Raw genomic sequence first — 20,586 nt, forward strand, 5'->3', positions numbered from 1 at the left:
TAGCAAACTCCTTAATCCAACAGTTTGGTGACTGTCCTTTGTTTGTCATGCTGCTCTCTTATACAGTTGTACTTCCTGCTTCCTGTCATGTGTCTAGTCACATGGCAGGCCAACCATCCATTTATTTAAGACACACACACACTTAAAATGTTAAGAGCAATAAAATGGCCTAAAAAAACATGTAAAACACTTAACACTCTATAATACATTTAAATGATTGTAATAAATAGAGCGGTAAAACACGTCTTTCTAAAAGCCAGCATATTATATAAATAGTGAAGAAAAGGCAAAAGCTTACAGCACCTGGTATTCCCAGGCGGTCTCCCATCCAAGTACTAACCAGGCCCGACGCTGCTTTGCTTCCGAGATCAGACGAGATCGGGCGGTCTCAGCGCGGTATGGCCGTAAGCGAGGGCTGCTCCAAAAAGTGGCCTATTTAAAGATCAGCCTCCGTAAAAGCCAGCATATTATATAAATAGTGAAGAAAAGGCAAAAGCTTACAGCACCTGGTATTCCCAGGCGGTCTCCCATCTAAGTACTAACCAGGCCCGACGCTGCTTTGCTTCCGAGATCAGACGAGATCGGGCGCTCTCAGCGCAGTATGGCCGTAAGCGAGTACTGCTCCAAAAAGTGGGCTATTTATAGATCAGCCTCCGTAAAAGCCATCATATTATATAAATAGTGAAGAAAAGGCAAAAGCTTACAGCACCTGGTATTCCCAGGCGGTCTCCCATCCAGAGTTACAAGATTAAAATGGGGTCAGATTTAACTGTGAGAGATGACTAGTGGTTAAAAGAATGAGACATAAAAGAAGATTGGTTTAAATAGATTTGGTTTTTATACAAGGTTCACATAAAAGACTTTAAAACAACACGATAAAACTAGGTAAATGCTGTTAAAAGAATACAGTTCATTTGTCCATACCCTAAAAACAGTCCAAGAATCCCAGTGTGTTGATAAGTCCAATGTGAGTGTCCACCATTGTATATACAATCCACAGAAAGTGTAATCCAAAGTTTGCAGGTGGTGAATGGAAAGGTGAGCTCTAAAATTAGCAAACTCCTTAATCCAACAGTTTGGTGACTGTCCTTTGTTTGTCATGCTGCTCTCTTATACAGTTGTACTTCCTGCTTCCTGTCATGTGTCTAGTCACATGGCAGGCCAACCATCCATTTATTTAAGACACACACACACTTAAAATGTTAAGAGCAATAAAATGGCCTAAAAAAACATGTAAATCACTTAACACTCTATAATACATTTAAATGATTGTAATAAATAGAGCGGTAAAACACGTCTTTCTAAAAGCCAGCATATTATATAAATAGTGAAGAAAAGGCAAAAGCTTACAGCACCTGGTATTCCCAGGCGGTCTCCCATCCAAGTACTAACCAGGCCCGACGCTGCTTAGCTTCCGAGATCAGACGAGATCGGGCGGTCTCAGCGCAGTATGGCCGTAAGCGAGGGCTGCTCCAAAAAGTGGGCTATTTAAAGATCAGCCTCCGTAAAAGCCAGCATATTATATAAACAGTGAAGAAAAGGCAAAAGCTTACAGCACCTGGTATTCCCAGGCGGTCTCCCATCTAAGTACTAACCAGGCCCGACGCTGCTTTGCTTCCGAGATCAGACGAGATCGGGCGCTCTCAGCGCAGTATGGCCGTAAGCGAGTACTGCTCCAAAAAGTGGGCTATTTATAGATCAGCCTCCGTAAAAGCCATCATATTATATAAATAGTGAAGAAAAGGCAAAAGCTTACAGCACCTGGTATTCCCAGGGGGTCTCCCATCCAAGTACTAACCAGGCCCGACGCTGCTTTGCTTCCGAGATCAGACGAGATCGGGCGCTCTCAGCGCAGTATGGCCGTAAGCGAGTACTGCTCCAAAAAGTGGGCTATTTATAGATCAGCCTCCGTAAAAGCCATCATATTATATAAATAGTGAAGAAAAGGCAAAAGTTTACAGCACCTGGTATTCCCAGGCGGTCTCCCATCCAGAGTTACACCATTAAAATGGGGTCAGAATTAACTGTGAGAGATGACTAGTGGTTAAAAGAATGAGACATAAAAGAAGATTGGTTTAAATAGATTTGGTTTTTATACAAGGTTCACATAAAAGACTTTAAAACAACACGATAAAACTAGGTAAATGCTGTTAAAAGAATACAGTTCATTTGTCCATACCCTAAAAACAGTCCAAGAATCCCAGTGTGTTGATAAGTCCAATGTGAGTGTCCACCATTGTATATACAATCCACAGAAAGTGTAATCCAAAGTTTGCAGGTGGTGAATGGAAAGGTGAGCTCTAAAATTAGCAACTCCTTAATCCAACAGTTTGGTGACTTTTTTTGTCATGCTGCTCTCTTATACAGTTGTACTTCCTGCTTCCTGTCATGTGTCTAGTCACATGGCAGGCCAACCATCCATTTATTAAAGACACACACACACTTAAAATGTTAAGAGTAATAAAATGGCCTAAAAAACATGTAAAACACTTAACACTCTATAATACATTTAAATGATTGTAATAAATAGAGCGGTAAAACACGTCTTTCTAAAAGCCAGCATATTATATAAATAGTGAAGAAAAGGCAAAAGCTTACAGCACCTGGTATTCCCAGGCGGTCTCCCATCCAAGTACTAACCAGGCCCGACGCTGCTTTGCTTCCGAGATCAGACGAGATCGGGCGGTCTCAGCGCAGTATGGCCGTAAGCGAGGGCTGCTCCAAAAAGTGGGCTATTTAAAGATCAGCCTCCGTAAAAGCCAGCATATTATATAAATAGTGAAGAAAAGGCAAAAGCTTACAGCACCTGGTATTCCCAGGCGGTCTCCCATCCAGAGTTACAACATTAAAATGGGGTCAGAATTAACTGTGAGAGATGACTAGTGGTTAAAAGAATGAGACATAAAAGAAGATTGGTTTAAATAGATTTGGTTTTTATACAAGGTTCACATAAAAGACTTTAAAACAACACGATAAAACTAGGTAAATGCTGTTAAAAGAATACAGTTCATTTGTCCATACCCTAAAAACAGTCCAAGAATCCCAGTGTGTTGATAAGTCCAATGTGAGTGTCCACCATTGTATATACAATCCACAGAAAGTGTAATCCAAAGTTTGCAGGTGGTGAATGGAAAGGTGAGCTCTAAAATTAGCAAACTCCTTAATCCAACAGTTTGGTGACTGTCCTTTGTTTGTCATGCTGCTCTCTTATACAGTTGTACTTCCTGCTTCCTGTCATGTGTCTAGTCACATGGCAGGCCAACCATCCATTTATTTAAGACACACACACACTTAAAATGTTAAGAGCAATAAAATGGCCTAAAAAAAACATGTAAAACACTTAACACTCTATAATACATTTAAATGATTGTAATAAATAGAGCGGTAAAACACGTCTTTCTAAAAGCCAGCATATTATATAAATAGTGAAGAAAAGGCAAAAGCTTACAGCACCTGGTATTCCCAGGCGGTCTCCCATCCAAGTACTAACCAGGCCCGACGCTGCTTAGCTTCCGAGATCAGACGAGATCGGGCGGTCTCAGCGCAGTATGGCCGTAAGCGAGGGCTGCTCCAAAAAGTGGGCTATTTAAAGATCAGCCTCCGTAAAAGCCAGCATATTATATAAACAGTGAAGAAAAGGCAAAAGCTTACAGCACCTGGTATTCCCAGGCGGTCTCCCATCTAAGTACTAACCAGGCCCGACGCTGCTTTGCTTCCGAGATCAGACGAGATCGGGCGCTCTCAGCGCAGTATGGCCGTAAGCGAGTACTGCTCCAAAAAGTGGGCTATTTATAGATCAGCCTCCGTAAAAGCCATCATATTATATAAATAGTGAAGAAAAGGCAAAAGCTTACAGCACCTGGTATTCCCAGGGGGTCTCCCATCCAAGTACTAACCAGGCCCGACGCTGCTTTGCTTCCGAGATCAGACGAGATCGGGCGCTCTCAGCGCAGTATGGCCGTAAGCGAGTACTGCTCCAAAAAGTGGGCTATTTATAGATCAGCCTCCGTAAAAGCCATCATATTATATAAATAGTGAAGAAAAGGCAAAAGTTTACAGCACCTGGTATTCCCAGGCGGTCTCCCATCCAGAGTTACACCATTAAAATGGGGTCAGAATTAACTGTGAGAGATGACTAGTGGTTAAAAGAATGAGACATAAAAGAAGATTGGTTTAAATAGATTTGGTTTTTATACAAGGTTCACATAAAAGACTTTAAAACAACACGATAAAACTAGGTAAATGCTGTTAAAAGAATACAGTTCATTTGTCCATACCCTAAAAACAGTCCAAGAATCCCAGTGTGTTGATAAGTCCAATGTGAGTGTCCACCATTGTATATACAATCCACAGAAAGTGTAATCCAAAGTTTGCAGGTGGTGAATGGAAAGGTGAGCTCTAAAATTAGCAACTCCTTAATCCAACAGTTTGGTGACTTTTTTTGTCATGCTGCTCTCTTATACAGTTGTACTTCCTGCTTCCTGTCATGTGTCTAGTCACATGGCAGGCCAACCATCCATTTATTAAAGACACACACACACTTAAAATGTTAAGAGTAATAAAATGGCCTAAAAAACATGTAAAACACTTAACACTCTATAATACATTTAAATGATTGTAATAAATAGAGCGGTAAAACACGTCTTTCTAAAAGCCAGCATATTATATAAATAGTGAAGAAAAGGCAAAAGCTTACAGCACCTGGTATTCCCAGGCGGTCTCCCATCCAAGTACTAACCAGGCCCGACGCTGCTTTGCTTCCGAGATCAGACGAGATCGGGCGGTCTCAGCGCAGTATGGCCGTAAGCGAGGGCTGCTCCAAAAAGTGGGCTATTTAAAGATCAGCCTCCGTAAAAGCCAGCATATTATATAAATAGTGAAGAAAAGGCAAAAGCTTACAGCACCTGGTATTCCCAGGCGGTCTCCCATCCAGAGTTACAACATTAAAATGGGGTCAGAATTAACTGTGAGAGATGACTAGTGGTTAAAAGAATGAGACATAAAAGAAGATTGGTTTAAATAGATTTGGTTTTTATACAAGGTTCACATAAAAGACTTTAAAACAACACGATAAAACTAGGTAAATGCTGTTAAAAGAATACAGTTCATTTGTCCATACCCTAAAAACAGTCCAAGAATCCCAGTGTGTTGATAAGTCCAATGTGAGTGTCCACCATTGTATATACAATCCACAGAAAGTGTAATCCAAAGTTTGCAGGTGGTGAATGGAAAGGTGAGCTCTAAAATTAGCAAACTCCTTAATCCAACAGTTTGGTGACTGTCCTTTGTTTGTCATGCTGCTCTCTTATACAGTTGTACTTCCTGCTTCCTGTCATGTGTCTAGTCACATGGCAGGCCAACCATCCATTTATTTAAGACACACACACACTTAAAATGTTAAGAGCAATAAAATGGCCTAAAAAAAACATGTAAAACACTTAACACTCTATAATACATTTAAATGATTGTAATAAATAGAGCGGTAAAACACGTCTTTCTAAAAGCCAGCATATTATATAAATAGTGAAGAAAAGGCAAAAGCTTACAGCACCTGGTATTCCCAGGCGGTCTCCCATCCAGAGTTACAAGATTAAAATGGGGTCAGATTTAACTGTGAGAGATGACTAGTGGTTAAAAGAATGAGACATAAAAGAAGATTGGTTTAAATAGATTTGGTTTATATACAAGGTTCACATAAAAGACTTTAAAACAACACGATAAAACTAGGTAAATGCTGTTAAAAGAATACAGTTCATTTGTCCATACCCTAAAAACAGTCCAAGAATCCCAGTGTGTTGATAAGTCCAATGTGAGTGTCCACCATTGTATATACAATCCACAGAAAGTGTAATCCAAAGTTTGCAGGTGGTGAATGGAAAGGTGAGCTCTAAAATTAGCAACTCCTTAATCCAACAGTTTGGTGACTTTTTTTGTCATGCTGCTCTCTTATACAGTTGTACTTCCTGCTTCCTGTCATGTGTCTAGTCACATGGCAGGCCAACCATCCATTTATTAAAGACACACACACACTTAAAATGTTAAGAGTAATAAAATGGCCTAAAAAACATGTAAAACACTTAACACTCTATAATACATTTAAATGATTGTAATAAATAGAGCGGTAAAACACGTCTTTCTAAAAGCCAGCATATTATATAAATAGTGAAGAAAAGGCAAAAGCTTACAGCACCTGGTATTCCCAGGCGGTCTCCCATCCAAGTACTAACCAGGCCCGACGCTGCTTTGCTTCCGAGATCAGACGAGATCGGGCGGTCTCAGCGCAGTATGGCCGTAAGCGAGGGCTGCTCCAAAAAGTGGGCTATTTAAAGATCAGCCTCCGTAAAAGCCAGCATATTATATAAATAGTGAAGAAAAGGCAAAAGCTTACAGCACCTGGTATTCCCAGGCGGTCTCCCATCCAGAGTTACAAGATTAAAATGGGGTCAGATTTAACTGTGAGAGATGACTAGTGGTTAAAAGAATGAGACATAAAAGAAGATTGGTTTAAATAGATTTGGTTTATATACAAGGTTCACATAAACGACTTTAAAACAACACAATAAAACTAGGTAAATGCTGTTAAAAGAATACAGTTCATTTGTCCATACCCTAAAAACAGTCCAAGAATCCCAGTGTGTTGATAAGTCCAATGTGAGTGTCCACCATTGTATATACAATCCACAGAAAGTGTAATCCAAAGTTTGCAGGTGGTGAATGGAAAGGTGAGCTCTAAAATTAGCAAACTCCTTAATCCAACAGTTTGGTGACTGTCCTTTGTTTGTCATGCTGCTCTCTTATACAGTTGTACTTCCTGCTTCCTGTCATGTGTCTAGTCACATGGCAGGCCAACCATCCATTTATTTAAGACACACACACACTTAAAATGTTAAGAGCAATAAAATGGCCTAAAAAAACATGTAAAACACTTAACACTCTATAATACATTTAAATGATTGTAATAAATAGAGCGGTAAAACACGTCTTTCTAAAAGCCAGCATATTATATAAATAGTGAAGAAAAGGCAAAAGCTTACAGCACCTGGTATTCCCAGGCGGTCTCCCATCCAAGTACTAACCAGGCCCGACGCTGCTTTGCTTCCGAGATCAGACGAGATCGGGCGGTCTCAGCGCGGTATGGCCGTAAGCGAGGGCTGCTCCAAAAAGTGGCCTATTTAAAGATCAGCCTCCGTAAAAGCCAGCATATTATATAAATAGTGAAGAAAAGGCAAAAGCTTACAGCACCTGGTATTCCCAGGCAGTCTCCCATCTAAGTACTAACCAGGCCCGACGCTGCTTTGCTTCCGAGATCAGACGAGATCGGGCGCTCTCAGCGCAGTATGGCCGTAAGCGAGTACTGCTCCAAAAAGTGGGCTATTTATAGATCAGCCTCCGTAAAAGCCATCATATTATATAAATAGTGAAGAAAAGGCAAAAGCTTACAGCACCTGGTATTCCCAGGCGGTCTCCCATCCAGAGTTACAAGATTAAAATGGGGTCAGATTTAACTGTGAGAGATGACTAGTGGTTAAAAGAATGAGACATAAAAGAAGATTGGTTTAAATAGATTTGGTTTTTATACAAGGTTCACATAAAAGACTTTAAAACAACACGATAAAACTAGGTAAATGCTGTTAAAAGAATACAGTTCATTTGTCCATACCCTAAAAACAGTCCAAGAATCCCAGTGTGTTGATAAGTCCAATGTGAGTGTCCACCATTGTATATACAATCCACAGAAAGTGTAATCCAAAGTTTGCAGGTGGTGAATGGAAAGGTGAGCTCTAAAATTAGCAAACTCCTTAATCCAACAGTTTGGTGACTGTCCTTTGTTTGTCATGCTGCTCTCTTATACAGTTGTACTTCCTGCTTCCTGTCATGTGTCTAGTCACATGGCAGGCCAACCATCCATTTATTTAAGACACACACACACTTAAAATGTTAAGAGCAATAAAATGGCCTAAAAAAACATGTAAATCACTTAACACTCTATAATACATTTAAATGATTGTAATAAATAGAGCGGTAAAACACGTCTTTCTAAAAGCCAGCATATTATATAAATAGTGAAGAAAAGGCAAAAGCTTACAGCACCTGGTATTCCCAGGCGGTCTCCCATCCAAGTACTAACCAGGCCCGACGCTGCTTAGCTTCCGAGATCAGACGAGATCGGGCGGTCTCAGCGCAGTATGGCCGTAAGCGAGGGCTGCTCCAAAAAGTGGGCTATTTAAAGATCAGCCTCCGTAAAAGCCAGCATATTATATAAACAGTGAAGAAAAGGCAAAAGCTTACAGCACCTGGTATTCCCAGGCGGTCTCCCATCTAAGTACTAACCAGGCCCGACGCTGCTTTGCTTCCGAGATCAGACGAGATCGGGCGCTCTCAGCGCAGTATGGCCGTAAGCGAGTACTGCTCCAAAAAGTGGGCTATTTATAGATCAGCCTCCGTAAAAGCCATCATATTATATAAATAGTGAAGAAAAGGCAAAAGCTTACAGCACCTGGTATTCCCAGGGGGTCTCCCATCCAAGTACTAACCAGGCCCGACGCTGCTTTGCTTCCGAGATCAGACGAGATCGGGCGCTCTCAGCGCAGTATGGCCGTAAGCGAGTACTGCTCCAAAAAGTGGGCTATTTATAGATCAGCCTCCGTAAAAGCCATCATATTATATAAATAGTGAAGAAAAGGCAAAAGTTTACAGCACCTGGTATTCCCAGGCGGTCTCCCATCCAGAGTTACACCATTAAAATGGGGTCAGAATTAACTGTGAGAGATGACTAGTGGTTAAAAGAATGAGACATAAAAGAAGATTGGTTTAAATAGATTTGGTTTTTATACAAGGTTCACATAAAAGACTTTAAAACAACACGATAAAACTAGGTAAATGCTGTTAAAAGAATACAGTTCATTTGTCCATACCCTAAAAACAGTCCAAGAATCCCAGTGTGTTGATAAGTCCAATGTGAGTGTCCACCATTGTATATACAATCCACAGAAAGTGTAATCCAAAGTTTGCAGGTGGTGAATGGAAAGGTGAGCTCTAAAATTAGCAACTCCTTAATCCAACAGTTTGGTGACTTTTTTTGTCATGCTGCTCTCTTATACAGTTGTACTTCCTGCTTCCTGTCATGTGTCTAGTCACATGGCAGGCCAACCATCCATTTATTAAAGACACACACACACTTAAAATGTTAAGAGTAATAAAATGGCCTAAAAAACATGTAAAACACTTAACACTCTATAATACATTTAAATGATTGTAATAAATAGAGCGGTAAAACACGTCTTTCTAAAAGCCAGCATATTATATAAATAGTGAAGAAAAGGCAAAAGCTTACAGCACCTGGTATTCCCAGGCGGTCTCCCATCCAAGTACTAACCAGGCCCGACGCTGCTTTGCTTCCGAGATCAGACGAGATCGGGCGGTCTCAGCGCAGTATGGCCGTAAGCGAGGGCTGCTCCAAAAAGTGGGCTATTTAAAGATCAGCCTCCGTAAAAGCCAGCATATTATATAAATAGTGAAGAAAAGGCAAAAGCTTACAGCACCTGGTATTCCCAGGCGGTCTCCCATCTAAGTACTAACCAGGCCCGACGCTGCTTTGCTTCCGAGATCAGACGAGATCGGGCGCTCTCAGCGCAGTATGGCCGTAAGCGAGTACTGCTCCAAAAAGTGGGCTATTTATAGATCAGCCTCCGTAAAAGCCATCATATTATATAAATAGTGAAGAAAAGGCAAAAGCTTACAGCACCTGGTATTCCCAGGGGGTCTCCCATCCAAGTACTAACCAGGCCCGACGCTGCTTTGCTTCCGAGATCAGACGAGATCGGGCGCACTCAGCGCAGTATGGCCGTAAGCGAGGACTGCTCCAAAAAGTGGGTTATTTATAGATCAGCCTCCGTAAAAGCCATCATATTATATAAATAGTGAAGAAAAGGCAAAAGCTTACAGCACCTGGTATTCCCAGGCGGTCTCCCATCCAGAGTTACACCATTAAAATGGGGTCAGAATTAACTGTGAGAGATGACTAGTGGTTAAAAGAATGAGACATAAAAGAAGATTGGTTTAAATAGATTTGGTTTTTATACAAGGTTCACATAAAAGACTTTAAAACAACACGATAAAACTAGGTAAATGCTGTTAAAAGAATACAGTTCATTTGTCCATACCCTAAAAACAGTCCAAGAATCCCAGTGTGTTGATAAGTCCAATGTGAGTGTCCACCATTGTATATACAATCCACAGAAAGTGTAATCCAAAGTTTGCAGGTGGTGAATGGAAAGGTGAGCTCTAAAATTAGCAAACTCCTTAATCCAACAGTTTGGTGACTGTCCTTTGTTTGTCATGCTGCTCTCTTATACAGTTGTACTTCCTGCTTCCTGTCATGTGTCTAGTCACATGGCAGGCCAACCATCCATTTATTTAAGACACACACACACTTAAAATGTTAAGAGCAATAAAATGGCCTAAAAAAACATGTAAAACACTTAACACTCTATAATACATTTAAATGATTGTAATAAATAGAGCGGTAAAACACGTCTTTCTAAAAGCCAGCATATTATATAAATAGTGAAGAAAAGGCAAAAGCTTACAGCACCTGGTATTCCCAGGCGGTCTCCCATCCAAGTACTAACCAGGCCCGACGCTGCTTTGCTTCCGAGATCAGACGAGATTGGGCGGTCTCAGCGCGGTATGGCCGTAAGCGAGGGCTGCTCCAAAAAGTGGCCTATTTAAAGATCAGCCTCCGTAAAAGCCAGCATATTATATAAATAGTGAAGAAAAGGCAAAAGCTTACAGCACCTGGTAATCCCAGGCGGTCTCCCATCTAAGTACTAACCAGGCCCGACGCTGCTTTGCTTCCGAGATCAGACGAGATCGGGCGCTCTCAGCGCAGTATGGCCGTAAGCGAGTACTGCTCCAAAAAGTGGGCTATTTATAGATCAGCCTCCGTAAAAGCCATCATATTATATAAATAGTGAAGAAAAGGCAAAAGCTTACAGCACCTGGTATTCCCAGGCGTTCTCCCATCCAAGTACTAACAAGGCCCGACGCTGCTTTGCTTCCGAGATCAGACGAGATCGGGCGCACTCAGCGCAGTATGGCCGTAAGCGAGGACTGCTCCAAAAAGTGGGTTATTTATAGATCAGCCTCCGTAAAAGCCATCATATTATATAAATAGTGAAGAAAAGGCAAAAGCTTACAGCACCTGGTATTCCCAGGCGGTCTCCCATCCAGAGTTACAACATTAAAATGGGGTCAGAATTAACTGTGAGAGATGACTAGTGGTTAAAAGAATGAGACATAAAAGAAGATTGGTTTAAATAGATTTGGTTTTTATACAAGGTTCACATAAAAGACTTTAAAACAACACGATAAAACTAGGTAAATGCTGTTAAAAGAATACAGTTCATTTGTCCATACCCTAAAAACAGTCCAAGAATCCCAGTGTCTTGATAAGTCCAATGTGAGTGTCCACCATTGTATATACAATCCACAGAAAGTGTAATCCAAAGTTTGCAGGTGGTGAATGGAAAGGTGAGCTCTAAAATTAGCAAACTCCTTAATCCAACAGTTTGGTGACTGTCCTTTGTTTGTCATGCTGCTCTCTTATACAGTTGTACTTCCTGCTTCCTGTCATGTGTCTAGTCACATGGCAGGCCAACCATCCATTTATTTAAGACACACACTTAAAATGTTAAGAGCAATAAAATGGCCTAAAAAAACATGTAAAACACTTAACACTCTATAATACATTTAAATGATTGTAATAAATAGAGCGGTAAAACACGTCTTTCTAAAAGCCAGCATATTATATAAATAGTGAAGAAAAGGCAAAAGCTTACAGCACCTGGTATTCCCAGGCGGTCTCCCATCCAGAGTTACAAGATTAAAATGGGGTCAGATTTAACTGTGAGAGATGACTAGTGGTTAAAAGAATGAGACATAAAAGAAGATTGGTTTAAATAGATTTGGTTTATATACAAGGTTCACATAAAAGACTTTAAAACAACACGATAAAACTAGGTAAATGCTGTTAAAAGAATACAGTTCATTTGTCCATACCCTAAAAACAGTCCAAGAATCCCAGTGTGTTGATAAGTCCAATGTGAGTGTCCACCATTGTATATACAATCCACAGAAAGTGTAATCCAAAGTTTGCAGGTGGTGAATGGAAAGGTGAGCTCTAAAATTAGCAACTCCTTAATCCAACAGTTTGGTGACTTTTTTTGTCATGCTGCTCTCTTATACAGTTGTACTTCCTGCTTCCTGTCATGTGTCTAGTCACATGGCAGGCCAACCATCCATTTATTAAAGACACACACACACTTAAAATGTTAAGAGTAATAAAATGGCCTAAAAAACATGTAAAACACTTAACACTCTATAATACATTTAAATGATTGTAATAAATAGAGCGGTAAAACACGTCTTTCTAAAAGCCAGCATATTATATAAATAGTGAAGAAAAGGCAAAAGCTTACAGCACCTGGTATTCCCAGGCGGTCTCCCATCCAAGTACTAACCAGGCCCGACGCTGCTTTGCTTCCGAGATCAGACGAGATCGGGCGGTCTCAGCGCAGTATGGCCGTAAGCGAGGGCTGCTCCAAAAAGTGGGCTATTTAAAGATCAGCCTCCGTAAAAGCCAGCATATTATATAAATAGTGAAGAAAAGGCAAAAGCTTACAGCACCTGGTATTCCCAGGCGGTCTCCCATCCAGAGTTACAACATTAAAATGGGGTCAGAATTAACTGTGAGAGATGACTAGTGGTTAAAAGAATGAGACATAAAAGAAGATTGGTTTAAATAGATTTGGTTTTTATACAAGGTTCACATAAAAGACTTTAAAACAACACGATAAAACTAGGTAAATGCTGTTAAAAGAATACAGTTCATTTGTCCATACCCTAAAAACAGTCCAAGAATCCCAGTGTGTTGATAAGTCCAATGTGAGTGTCCACCATTGTATATACAATCCACAGAAAGTGTAATCCAAAGTTTGCAGGTGGTGAATGGAAAGGTGAGCTCTAAAATTAGCAAACTCCTTAATCCAACAGTTTGGTGACTGTCCTTTGTTTGTCATGCTGCTCTCTTATACAGTTGTACTTCCTGCTTCCTGTCATGTGTCTAGTCACATGGCAGGCCAACCATCCATTTATTTAAGACACACACTTAAAATGTTAAGAGCAATAAAATGGCCTAAAAAAAACATGTAAAACACTTAACACTCTATAATTCATTTAAATGATTGTAATAAATAGAGCGGTAAAACACGTCTTTCTAAAAGCCAGCATATTATATAAATAGTGAAGAAAAGGCAAAAGCTTACAGCACCTGGTATTCCCAGGCGGTCTCCCATCCAGAGTTACAAGATTAAAATGGGGTCAGATTTAACTGTGAGAGATGACTAGTGGTTAAAAGAATGAGACATAAAAGAAGATTGGTTTAAATAGATTTGGTTTATATACAAGGTTCACATAAAAGACTTTAAAACAACACGATAAAACTAGGTAAATGCTGTTAAAAGAATACAGTTCATTTGTCCATACCCTAAAAACAGTCCAAGAATCCCAGTGTGTTGATAAGTCCAATGTGAGTGTCCACCATTGTATATACAATCCACAGAAAGTGTAATCCAAAGTTTGCAGGTGGTGAATGGAAAGGTGAGCTCTAAAATTAGCAAACTCCTTAATCCAACAGTTTGGTGACTGTCCTTTGTTTGTCATGCTGCTCTCTTATACAGTTGTACTTCCTGCTTCCTGTCATGTGTCTAGTCACATGGCAGGCCAACCATCCATTTATTAAAGACACACACACACTTAAAATGTTAAGAGTAATAAAATGGCCTAAAAAACATGTAAAACACTTAACACTCTATAATACATTTAAATGATTGTAATAAATAGAGCGGTAAAACACGTCTTTCTAAAAGCCAGCATATTATATAAATAGTGAAGAAAAGGCAAAAGCTTACAGCACCTGGTATTCCCAGGCGGTCTCCCATCCAAGTACTAACCAGGCCCGACGCTGCTTTGCTTCCGAGATCAGACGAGATCGGGCGGTCTCAGCGCAGTATGGCCGTAAGCGAGGGCTGCTCCAAAAAGTGGGCTATTTAAAGATCAGCCTCCGTAAAAGCCAGCATATTATATAAATAGTGAAGAAAAGGCAAAAGCTTACAGCACCTGGTATTCCCAGGCGGTCTCCCATCTAAGTACTAACCAGGCCCGACGCTGCTTTGCTTCCGAGATCAGACGAGATCGGGCGCTCTCAGCGCAGTATGGCCGTAAGCGAGTACTGCTCCAAAAAGTGGGCTATTTATAGATCAGCCTCCGTAAAAGCCATCATATTATATAAATAGTGAAGAAAAGGCAAAAGCTTACAGCACCTGGTATTCCCAGGGGGTCTCCCATCCAAGTACTAACCAGGCCCGACGCTGCTTTGCTTCCGAGATCAGACGAGATCGGGCGCACTCAGCGCAGTATGGCCGTAAGCGAGGACTGCTCCAAAAAGTGGGTTATTTATAGATCAGCCTCCGTAAAAGCCATCATATTATATAAATAGTGAAGAAAAGGCAAAAGCTTACAGCACCTGGTATTCCCAGGCGGTCTCCCATCCAGAGTTACACCATTAAAATGGGGTCAGAATTAACTGTGAGAGATGACTAGTGGTTAAAAGAATGAGACATAAAAGAAGATTGGTTTAAATAGATTTGGTTTTTATACAAGGTTCACATAAAAGACTTTAAAACAACACGATAAAACTAGGTAAATGCTGTTAAAAGAATACAGTTCATTTGTCCATACCCTAAAAACAGTCCAAGAATCCCAGTGTGTTGATAAGTCCAATGTGAGTGTCCACCATTGTATATACAATCCACAGAAAGTGTAATCCAAAGTTTGCAGGTGGTGAATGGAAAGGTGAGCTCTAAAATTAGCAAACTCCTTAATCCAACAGTTTGGTGACTGTCCTTTGTTTGTCATGCTGCTCTCTTATACAGTTGTACTTCCTGCTTCCTGTCATGTGTCTAGTCACATGGCAGGCCAACCATCCATTTATTTAAGACACACACACACTTAAAATGATAAGAGCAATAAAATGGTCTAAAAAAACATGTAAAACACTTAACACTCTATAATACATTTAAATGATTGTAATAAATAGAGCGGTAAAACACGTCTTTCTAAAAGCCAGCATATTATATAAATAGTGAAGAAAAGGCAAAAGCTTACAGCACCTGGTATTCCCAGGCGGTCTCCCACCCAGAGTTACAAGATTAAAATGGGGTCAGATTTAACTGTGAGAGATGACTAGTGGTTAAAAGAATGAGACATAAAAGAAGATTGGTTTAAATAGATTTGGTTTATATACAAGGTTCACATAAAAGACTTTAAAACAACACGATAAAACTAGGTAAATGCTGTTAAAAGAATACAGTTCATTTGTCCATACCCTAAAAACAGTCCAAGAATCCCAGTGTGTTGATAAGTCCAATGTGAGTGTCCACCATTGTATATACAATCCACAGAAAGTGTAATCCAAAGTTTGCAGGTGGTGAATGGAAAGGTGAGCTCTAAAATTAGCAAACTCCTTAATCCAACAGTTTGGTGACTGTCCTTTGTTTGTCATGCTGCTCTCTTATACAGTTGTACTTCCTGCTTCCTGTCATGTGTCTAGTCACATGGCAGGCCAACCATCCATTTATTAAAGACACACACACACTTAAAATGTTAAGAGTAATAAAATGGCCTAAAAAACATGTAAAACACTTAACACTCTATAATACATTTAAATGATTGTAATAAATAGAGCGGTAAAACACGTCTTTCTAAAAGCCAGCATATTATATAAATAGTGAAGAAAAGGCAAAAGCTTACAGCACCTGGTATTCCCAGGCGGTCTCCCATCCAAGTACTAACCAGGCCCGACGCTGCTTTGCTTCCGAGATCAGACGAGATCGGGCGGTCTCAGCGCAGTATGGCCGTAAGCGAGGGCTGCTCCAAAAAGTGGGCTATTTAAAGATCAGCCTCCGTAAAAGCCAGCATATTATATAAATAGTGAAGAAAAGGCAAAAGCTTACAGCACCTGGTATTCCCAGGCGGTCTCCCATCTAAGTACTAACCAGGCCCGACGCTGCTTTGCTTCCGAGATCAGACGAGATCGGGCGCTCTCAGCGCAGTATGGCCGTAAGCGAGTACTGCTCCAAAAAGTGGGCTATTTATAGATCAGCCTCCGTAAAAGCCATCATATTATATAAATAGTGAAGAAAAGGCAAAAGCTTACAGCACCTGGTATTCCCAGGGGGTCTCCCATCCAAGTACTAACCAGGCCCGACGCTGCTTTGCTTCCGAGATCAGACGAGATCGGGCGCACTCAGCGCAGTATGGCCGTAAGCGAGGACTGCTCCAAAAAGTGGGTTATTTATAGATCAGCCTCCGTAAAAGCCATCATATTATATAAATAGTGAAGAAAAGGCAAAAGCTTACAGCACCTGGTATTCCCAGGCGGTCTCCCATCCAGAGTTACACCATTAAAATGGGGTCAGAATTAACTGTGAGAGATGACTAGTGGTTAAAAGAATGAGACATAAAAGAAGATTGGTTTAAATAGATTTGGTTTTTATACAAGGTTCACATAAAAGACTTTAAAACAACACGATAAAACTAGGTAAATGCTGTTAAAAGAATACAGTTCATTTGTCCATACCCTAAAAACAGTCCAAGAATCCCAGTGTGTTGATAAGTCCAATGTGAGTGTCCACCATTGTATATACAATCCACAGAAAGTGTAATCCAAAGTTTGCAGGTGGTGAATGGAAAGGTGAGCTCTAAAATTAGCAAACTCCTTAATCCAACAGTTTGGTGACTGTCCTTTGTTTGTCATGCTGCTCTCTTATACAGTTGTACTTCCTGCTTCCTGTCATGTGTCTAGTCACATGGCAGGCCAACCATCCATTTATTTAAGACACACACTTAAAATGTTAAGAGCAATAAAATGGCCTAAAAAAAACATGTAAAACACTTAACACTCTATAATTCATTTAAATGATTGTAATAAATAGAGCGGTAAAACACGTCTTTCTAAAAGCCAGCATATTATATAAATAGTGAAGAAAAGGCAAAAGCTTACAGCACCTGGTATTCCCAGGCGGTCTCCCATCCAGAGTTACAAGATTAAAATGGGGTCAGATTTAACTGTGAGAGATGACTAGTGGTTAAAAGAATGAGACATAAAAGAAGATTGGTTTAAATAGATTTGGTTTATATACAAGGTTCACATAAAAGACTTTAAAACAACACGATAAAACTAGGTAAATGCTGTTAAAAGAATACAGTTCATTTGTCCATACCCTAAAAACAGTCCAAGAATCCCAGTGTGTTGATAAGTCCAATGTGAGTGTCCACCATTGTATATACAATCCACAGAAAGTGTAATCCAAAGTTTGCAGGTGGTGAATGGAAAGGTGAGCTCTAAAATTAGCAAACTCCTTAATCCAACAGTTTGGTGACTGTCCTTTGTTTGTCATGCTGCTCTCTTATACAGTTGTACTTCCTGCTTCCTGTCATGTGTCTAGTCACATGGCAGGCCAACCATCCATTTATTAAAGACACACACACACTTAAAATGTTAAGAGTAATAAAATGGCCTAAAAAACATGTAAAACACTTAACACTCTATAATACATTTAAATGATTGTAATAAATAGAGCGGTAAAACACGTCTTTCTAAAAGCCAGCATATTATATAAATAGTGAAGAAAAGGCAAAAGCTTACAGCACCTGGTATTCCCAGGCGGTCTCCCATCCAAGTACTAACCAGGCCCGACGCTGCTTTGCTTCCGAGATCAGACGAGATCGGGCGGTCTCAGCGCAGTATGGCCGTAAGCGAGGGCTGCTCCAAAAAGTGGGCTATTTAAAGATCAGCCTCCGTAAAAGCCAGCATATTATATAAATAGTGAAGAAAAGGCAAAAGCTTACAGCACCTGGTATTCCCAGGCGGTCTCCCATCTAAGTACTAACCAGGCCCGACGCTGCTTTGCTTCCGAGATCAGACGAGATCGGGCGCTCTCAGCGCAGTATGGCCGTAAGCGAGTACTGCTCCAAAAAGTGGGCTATTTATAGATCAGCCTCCGTAAAAGCCATCATATTATATAAATAGTGAAGAAAAGGCAAAAGCTTACAGCACCTGGTATTCCCAGGGGGTCTCCCATCCAAGTACTAACCAGGCCCGACGCTGCTTTGCTTCCGAGATCAGACGAGATCGGGCGCACTCAGCGCAGTATGGCCGTAAGCGAGGACTGCTCCAAAAAGTGGGTTATTTATAGATCAGCCTCCGTAAAAGCCATCATATTATATAAATAGTGAAGAAAAGGCAAAAGCTTACAGCACCTGGTATTCCCAGGCGGTCTCCCATCCAGAGTTACACCATTAAAATGGGGTCAGAATTAACTGTGAGAGATGACTAGTGGTTAAAAGAATGAGACATAAAAGAAGATTGGTTTAAATAGATTTGGTTTTTATACAAGGTTCACATAAAAGACTTTAAAACAACACGATAAAACTAGGTAAATGCTGTTAAAAGAATACAGTTCATTTGTCCATACCCTAAAAACAGTCCAAGAATCCCAGTGTGTTGATAAGTCCAATGTGAGTGTCCACCATTGTATATACAATCCACAGAAAGTGTAATCCAAAGTTTGCAGGTGGTGAATGGAAAGGTGAGCTCTAAAATTAGCAAACTCCTTAATCCAACAGTTTGGTGACTGTCCTTTGTTTGTCATGCTGCTCTCTTATACAGTTGTACTTCCTGCTTCCTGTCATGTGTCTAGTCACATGGCAGGCCAACCATCCATTTATTTAAGACACACACACACTTAAAATGATAAGAGCAATAAAATGGTCTAAAAAAACATGTAAAACACTTAACACTCTATAATACATTTAAATGATTGTAATAAATAGAGCGGTAAAACACGTCTTTCTAAAAGCCAGCATATTATATAAATAGTGAAGAAAAGGCAAAAGCTTACAGCACCTGGTATTCCCAGGCGGTCTCCCACCCAGAGTTACAAGATTAAAATGGGGTCAGATTTAACTGTGAGAGATGACTAGTGGTTAAAAGAATGAGACATAAAAGAAGATTGGTTTAAATAGATTTGGTTTATATACAAGGTTCACATAAAAGACTTTAAAACAACACGATAAAACTAGGTAAATGCTGTTAAAAGAATACAGTTCATTTGTCCATACCCTAAAAACAGTCCAAGAATCCCAGTGTGTTGATAAGTCCAATGTGAGTGTCCACCATTGTATATACAATCCACAGAAAGTGTAATCCAAAGTTTGCAGGTGGTGAATGGAAAGGTGAGCTCTAAAATTAGCAAACTCCTTAATCCAACAGTTTGGTGACTGTCCTTTGTTTGTCATGCTGCTCTCTTATACAGTTGTACTTCCTGCTTCCTGTCATGTGTCTAGTCACATGGCAGGCCAACCATCCATTTATTAAAGACACACACACACTTAAAATGTTAAGAGTAATAAAATGGCCTAAAAAACATGTAAAACACTTAACACTCTATAATACATTTAAATGATTGTAATAAATAGAGCGGTAAAACACGTCTTTCTAAAAGCCAGCATATTATATAAATAGTGAAGAAAAGGCAAAAGCTTACAGCACCTGGTATTCCCAGGCGGTCTCCCATCCAAGTACTAACCAGGCCCGACGCTGCTTTGCTTCCGAGATCAGACGAGATCGGGCGGTCTCAGCGCAGTATGGCCGTAAGCGAGGGCTGCTCCAAAAAGTGGGCTATTTAAAGATCAGCCTCCGTAAAAGCCAGCATATTATATAAATAGTGAAGAAAAGGCAAAAGCTTACAGCACCTGGTATTCCCAGGCGGTCTCCCATCTAAGTACTAACCAGGCCCGACGCTGCTTTGCTTCCGAGATCAGACGAGATCGGGCGCTCTCAGCGCAGTATGGCCGTAAGCGAGTACTGCTCCAAAAAGTGGGCTATTTATAGATCAGCCTCCGTAAAAGCCATCATATTATATAAATAGTGAAGAAAAGGCAAAAGCTTACAGCACCTGGTATTCCCAGGGGGTCTCCCATCCAAGTACTAACCAGGCCCGACGCTGCTTTGCTTCCGAGATCAGACGAGATCGGGCGCACTCAGCGCAGTATGGCCGTAAGCGAGGACTGCTCCAAAAAGTGGGTTATTTATAGATCAGCCTCCGTAAAAGCCATCATATTATATAAATAGTGAAGAAAAGGCAAAAGCTTACAGCACCTGGTATTCCCAGGCGGTCTCCCATCCAGAGTTACACCATTAAAATGGGGTCAGAATTAACTGTGAGAGATGACTAGTGGTTAAAAGAATGAGACATAAAAGAAGATTGGTTTAAATAGATTTGGTTTTTATACAAGGTTCACATAAAAGACTTTAAAACAACACGATAAAACTAGGTAAATGCTGTTAAAAGAATACAGTTCATTTGTCCATACCCTAAAAACAGTCCAAGAATCCCAGTGTGTTGATAAGTCCAATGTGAGTGTCCACCATTGTATATACAATCCACAGAAAGTGTAATCCAA

General features: G+C 40.4%; 35 non-coding genes across 35 annotated transcripts; all 35 read right to left on the bottom strand.

Moving 5' to 3' along the window:
- Window positions 1-291: 291 nt before the first annotated feature.
- LOC141303118 (5S ribosomal RNA) lies at window positions 292-410 on the bottom strand. Its single transcript, XR_012343101.1, has one exon. It is a non-coding gene; the product is annotated as a 5S ribosomal RNA (ribosomal RNA).
- Window positions 411-494: 84 nt separating this feature from the next.
- LOC141303230 (5S ribosomal RNA) lies at window positions 495-613 on the bottom strand. Its single transcript, XR_012343212.1, has one exon. It is a non-coding gene; the product is annotated as a 5S ribosomal RNA (ribosomal RNA).
- A 730-nt stretch (window positions 614-1,343) lies between these two features.
- Window positions 1,344-1,462, bottom strand: LOC141303133 (5S ribosomal RNA). Its single transcript, XR_012343117.1, has one exon. It is a non-coding gene; the product is annotated as a 5S ribosomal RNA (ribosomal RNA).
- Window positions 1,463-1,546: 84 nt separating this feature from the next.
- LOC141303231 (5S ribosomal RNA) lies at window positions 1,547-1,665 on the bottom strand. Its single transcript, XR_012343214.1, has one exon. It is a non-coding gene; the product is annotated as a 5S ribosomal RNA (ribosomal RNA).
- An 84-nt stretch (window positions 1,666-1,749) lies between these two features.
- On the bottom strand, window positions 1,750-1,868 carry LOC141303107 (5S ribosomal RNA). Its single transcript, XR_012343090.1, has one exon. It is a non-coding gene; the product is annotated as a 5S ribosomal RNA (ribosomal RNA).
- A 723-nt stretch (window positions 1,869-2,591) lies between these two features.
- Window positions 2,592-2,710, bottom strand: LOC141303429 (5S ribosomal RNA). Its single transcript, XR_012343409.1, has one exon. It is a non-coding gene; the product is annotated as a 5S ribosomal RNA (ribosomal RNA).
- Window positions 2,711-3,441: 731 nt separating this feature from the next.
- Window positions 3,442-3,560, bottom strand: LOC141303134 (5S ribosomal RNA). Its single transcript, XR_012343118.1, has one exon. It is a non-coding gene; the product is annotated as a 5S ribosomal RNA (ribosomal RNA).
- An 84-nt stretch (window positions 3,561-3,644) lies between these two features.
- LOC141303232 (5S ribosomal RNA) lies at window positions 3,645-3,763 on the bottom strand. The gene has a single exon (XR_012343215.1). It is a non-coding gene; the product is annotated as a 5S ribosomal RNA (ribosomal RNA).
- Window positions 3,764-3,847: 84 nt separating this feature from the next.
- Window positions 3,848-3,966, bottom strand: LOC141303108 (5S ribosomal RNA). Its single transcript, XR_012343091.1, has one exon. It is a non-coding gene; the product is annotated as a 5S ribosomal RNA (ribosomal RNA).
- Window positions 3,967-4,689: 723 nt separating this feature from the next.
- Window positions 4,690-4,808, bottom strand: LOC141303430 (5S ribosomal RNA). The gene has a single exon (XR_012343410.1). It is a non-coding gene; the product is annotated as a 5S ribosomal RNA (ribosomal RNA).
- A 1,370-nt stretch (window positions 4,809-6,178) lies between these two features.
- LOC141303431 (5S ribosomal RNA) lies at window positions 6,179-6,297 on the bottom strand. The gene has a single exon (XR_012343412.1). It is a non-coding gene; the product is annotated as a 5S ribosomal RNA (ribosomal RNA).
- Window positions 6,298-7,027: 730 nt separating this feature from the next.
- Window positions 7,028-7,146, bottom strand: LOC141303119 (5S ribosomal RNA). The gene has a single exon (XR_012343102.1). It is a non-coding gene; the product is annotated as a 5S ribosomal RNA (ribosomal RNA).
- An 84-nt stretch (window positions 7,147-7,230) lies between these two features.
- On the bottom strand, window positions 7,231-7,349 carry LOC141303521 (5S ribosomal RNA). The gene has a single exon (XR_012343502.1). It is a non-coding gene; the product is annotated as a 5S ribosomal RNA (ribosomal RNA).
- Window positions 7,350-8,079: 730 nt separating this feature from the next.
- LOC141303135 (5S ribosomal RNA) lies at window positions 8,080-8,198 on the bottom strand. The gene has a single exon (XR_012343119.1). It is a non-coding gene; the product is annotated as a 5S ribosomal RNA (ribosomal RNA).
- Window positions 8,199-8,282: 84 nt separating this feature from the next.
- Window positions 8,283-8,401, bottom strand: LOC141303233 (5S ribosomal RNA). The gene has a single exon (XR_012343216.1). It is a non-coding gene; the product is annotated as a 5S ribosomal RNA (ribosomal RNA).
- An 84-nt stretch (window positions 8,402-8,485) lies between these two features.
- On the bottom strand, window positions 8,486-8,604 carry LOC141303109 (5S ribosomal RNA). Its single transcript, XR_012343093.1, has one exon. It is a non-coding gene; the product is annotated as a 5S ribosomal RNA (ribosomal RNA).
- Window positions 8,605-9,327: 723 nt separating this feature from the next.
- On the bottom strand, window positions 9,328-9,446 carry LOC141303433 (5S ribosomal RNA). The gene has a single exon (XR_012343414.1). It is a non-coding gene; the product is annotated as a 5S ribosomal RNA (ribosomal RNA).
- An 84-nt stretch (window positions 9,447-9,530) lies between these two features.
- On the bottom strand, window positions 9,531-9,649 carry LOC141303234 (5S ribosomal RNA). Its single transcript, XR_012343217.1, has one exon. It is a non-coding gene; the product is annotated as a 5S ribosomal RNA (ribosomal RNA).
- Window positions 9,650-9,733: 84 nt separating this feature from the next.
- LOC141303189 (5S ribosomal RNA) lies at window positions 9,734-9,852 on the bottom strand. The gene has a single exon (XR_012343173.1). It is a non-coding gene; the product is annotated as a 5S ribosomal RNA (ribosomal RNA).
- Window positions 9,853-10,582: 730 nt separating this feature from the next.
- LOC141303545 (5S ribosomal RNA) lies at window positions 10,583-10,701 on the bottom strand. The gene has a single exon (XR_012343526.1). It is a non-coding gene; the product is annotated as a 5S ribosomal RNA (ribosomal RNA).
- An 84-nt stretch (window positions 10,702-10,785) lies between these two features.
- LOC141303610 (5S ribosomal RNA) lies at window positions 10,786-10,904 on the bottom strand. The gene has a single exon (XR_012343590.1). It is a non-coding gene; the product is annotated as a 5S ribosomal RNA (ribosomal RNA).
- Window positions 10,905-10,988: 84 nt separating this feature from the next.
- LOC141303688 (5S ribosomal RNA) lies at window positions 10,989-11,107 on the bottom strand. The gene has a single exon (XR_012343667.1). It is a non-coding gene; the product is annotated as a 5S ribosomal RNA (ribosomal RNA).
- A 1,365-nt stretch (window positions 11,108-12,472) lies between these two features.
- LOC141303434 (5S ribosomal RNA) lies at window positions 12,473-12,591 on the bottom strand. Its single transcript, XR_012343415.1, has one exon. It is a non-coding gene; the product is annotated as a 5S ribosomal RNA (ribosomal RNA).
- Window positions 12,592-13,963: 1,372 nt separating this feature from the next.
- Window positions 13,964-14,082, bottom strand: LOC141303435 (5S ribosomal RNA). Its single transcript, XR_012343416.1, has one exon. It is a non-coding gene; the product is annotated as a 5S ribosomal RNA (ribosomal RNA).
- Window positions 14,083-14,166: 84 nt separating this feature from the next.
- Window positions 14,167-14,285, bottom strand: LOC141303237 (5S ribosomal RNA). The gene has a single exon (XR_012343219.1). It is a non-coding gene; the product is annotated as a 5S ribosomal RNA (ribosomal RNA).
- Window positions 14,286-14,369: 84 nt separating this feature from the next.
- LOC141303190 (5S ribosomal RNA) lies at window positions 14,370-14,488 on the bottom strand. Its single transcript, XR_012343174.1, has one exon. It is a non-coding gene; the product is annotated as a 5S ribosomal RNA (ribosomal RNA).
- Window positions 14,489-15,863: 1,375 nt separating this feature from the next.
- On the bottom strand, window positions 15,864-15,982 carry LOC141303437 (5S ribosomal RNA). The gene has a single exon (XR_012343417.1). It is a non-coding gene; the product is annotated as a 5S ribosomal RNA (ribosomal RNA).
- Window positions 15,983-16,066: 84 nt separating this feature from the next.
- On the bottom strand, window positions 16,067-16,185 carry LOC141303238 (5S ribosomal RNA). Its single transcript, XR_012343220.1, has one exon. It is a non-coding gene; the product is annotated as a 5S ribosomal RNA (ribosomal RNA).
- An 84-nt stretch (window positions 16,186-16,269) lies between these two features.
- LOC141303192 (5S ribosomal RNA) lies at window positions 16,270-16,388 on the bottom strand. The gene has a single exon (XR_012343175.1). It is a non-coding gene; the product is annotated as a 5S ribosomal RNA (ribosomal RNA).
- Window positions 16,389-17,760: 1,372 nt separating this feature from the next.
- LOC141303438 (5S ribosomal RNA) lies at window positions 17,761-17,879 on the bottom strand. The gene has a single exon (XR_012343418.1). It is a non-coding gene; the product is annotated as a 5S ribosomal RNA (ribosomal RNA).
- Window positions 17,880-17,963: 84 nt separating this feature from the next.
- LOC141303239 (5S ribosomal RNA) lies at window positions 17,964-18,082 on the bottom strand. The gene has a single exon (XR_012343221.1). It is a non-coding gene; the product is annotated as a 5S ribosomal RNA (ribosomal RNA).
- Window positions 18,083-18,166: 84 nt separating this feature from the next.
- LOC141303193 (5S ribosomal RNA) lies at window positions 18,167-18,285 on the bottom strand. The gene has a single exon (XR_012343176.1). It is a non-coding gene; the product is annotated as a 5S ribosomal RNA (ribosomal RNA).
- Window positions 18,286-19,660: 1,375 nt separating this feature from the next.
- Window positions 19,661-19,779, bottom strand: LOC141303439 (5S ribosomal RNA). Its single transcript, XR_012343419.1, has one exon. It is a non-coding gene; the product is annotated as a 5S ribosomal RNA (ribosomal RNA).
- Window positions 19,780-19,863: 84 nt separating this feature from the next.
- On the bottom strand, window positions 19,864-19,982 carry LOC141303240 (5S ribosomal RNA). The gene has a single exon (XR_012343222.1). It is a non-coding gene; the product is annotated as a 5S ribosomal RNA (ribosomal RNA).
- Window positions 19,983-20,066: 84 nt separating this feature from the next.
- LOC141303194 (5S ribosomal RNA) lies at window positions 20,067-20,185 on the bottom strand. Its single transcript, XR_012343177.1, has one exon. It is a non-coding gene; the product is annotated as a 5S ribosomal RNA (ribosomal RNA).
- Window positions 20,186-20,586: the final 401 nt, after the last annotated feature.

This window comes from Garra rufa, unplaced genomic scaffold (genome assembly GCF_049309525.1).
Source record: "Garra rufa unplaced genomic scaffold, GarRuf1.0 hap1_unplaced_001, whole genome shotgun sequence".
NCBI lineage: Eukaryota > Metazoa > Chordata > Actinopteri > Cypriniformes > Cyprinidae > Garra > Garra rufa.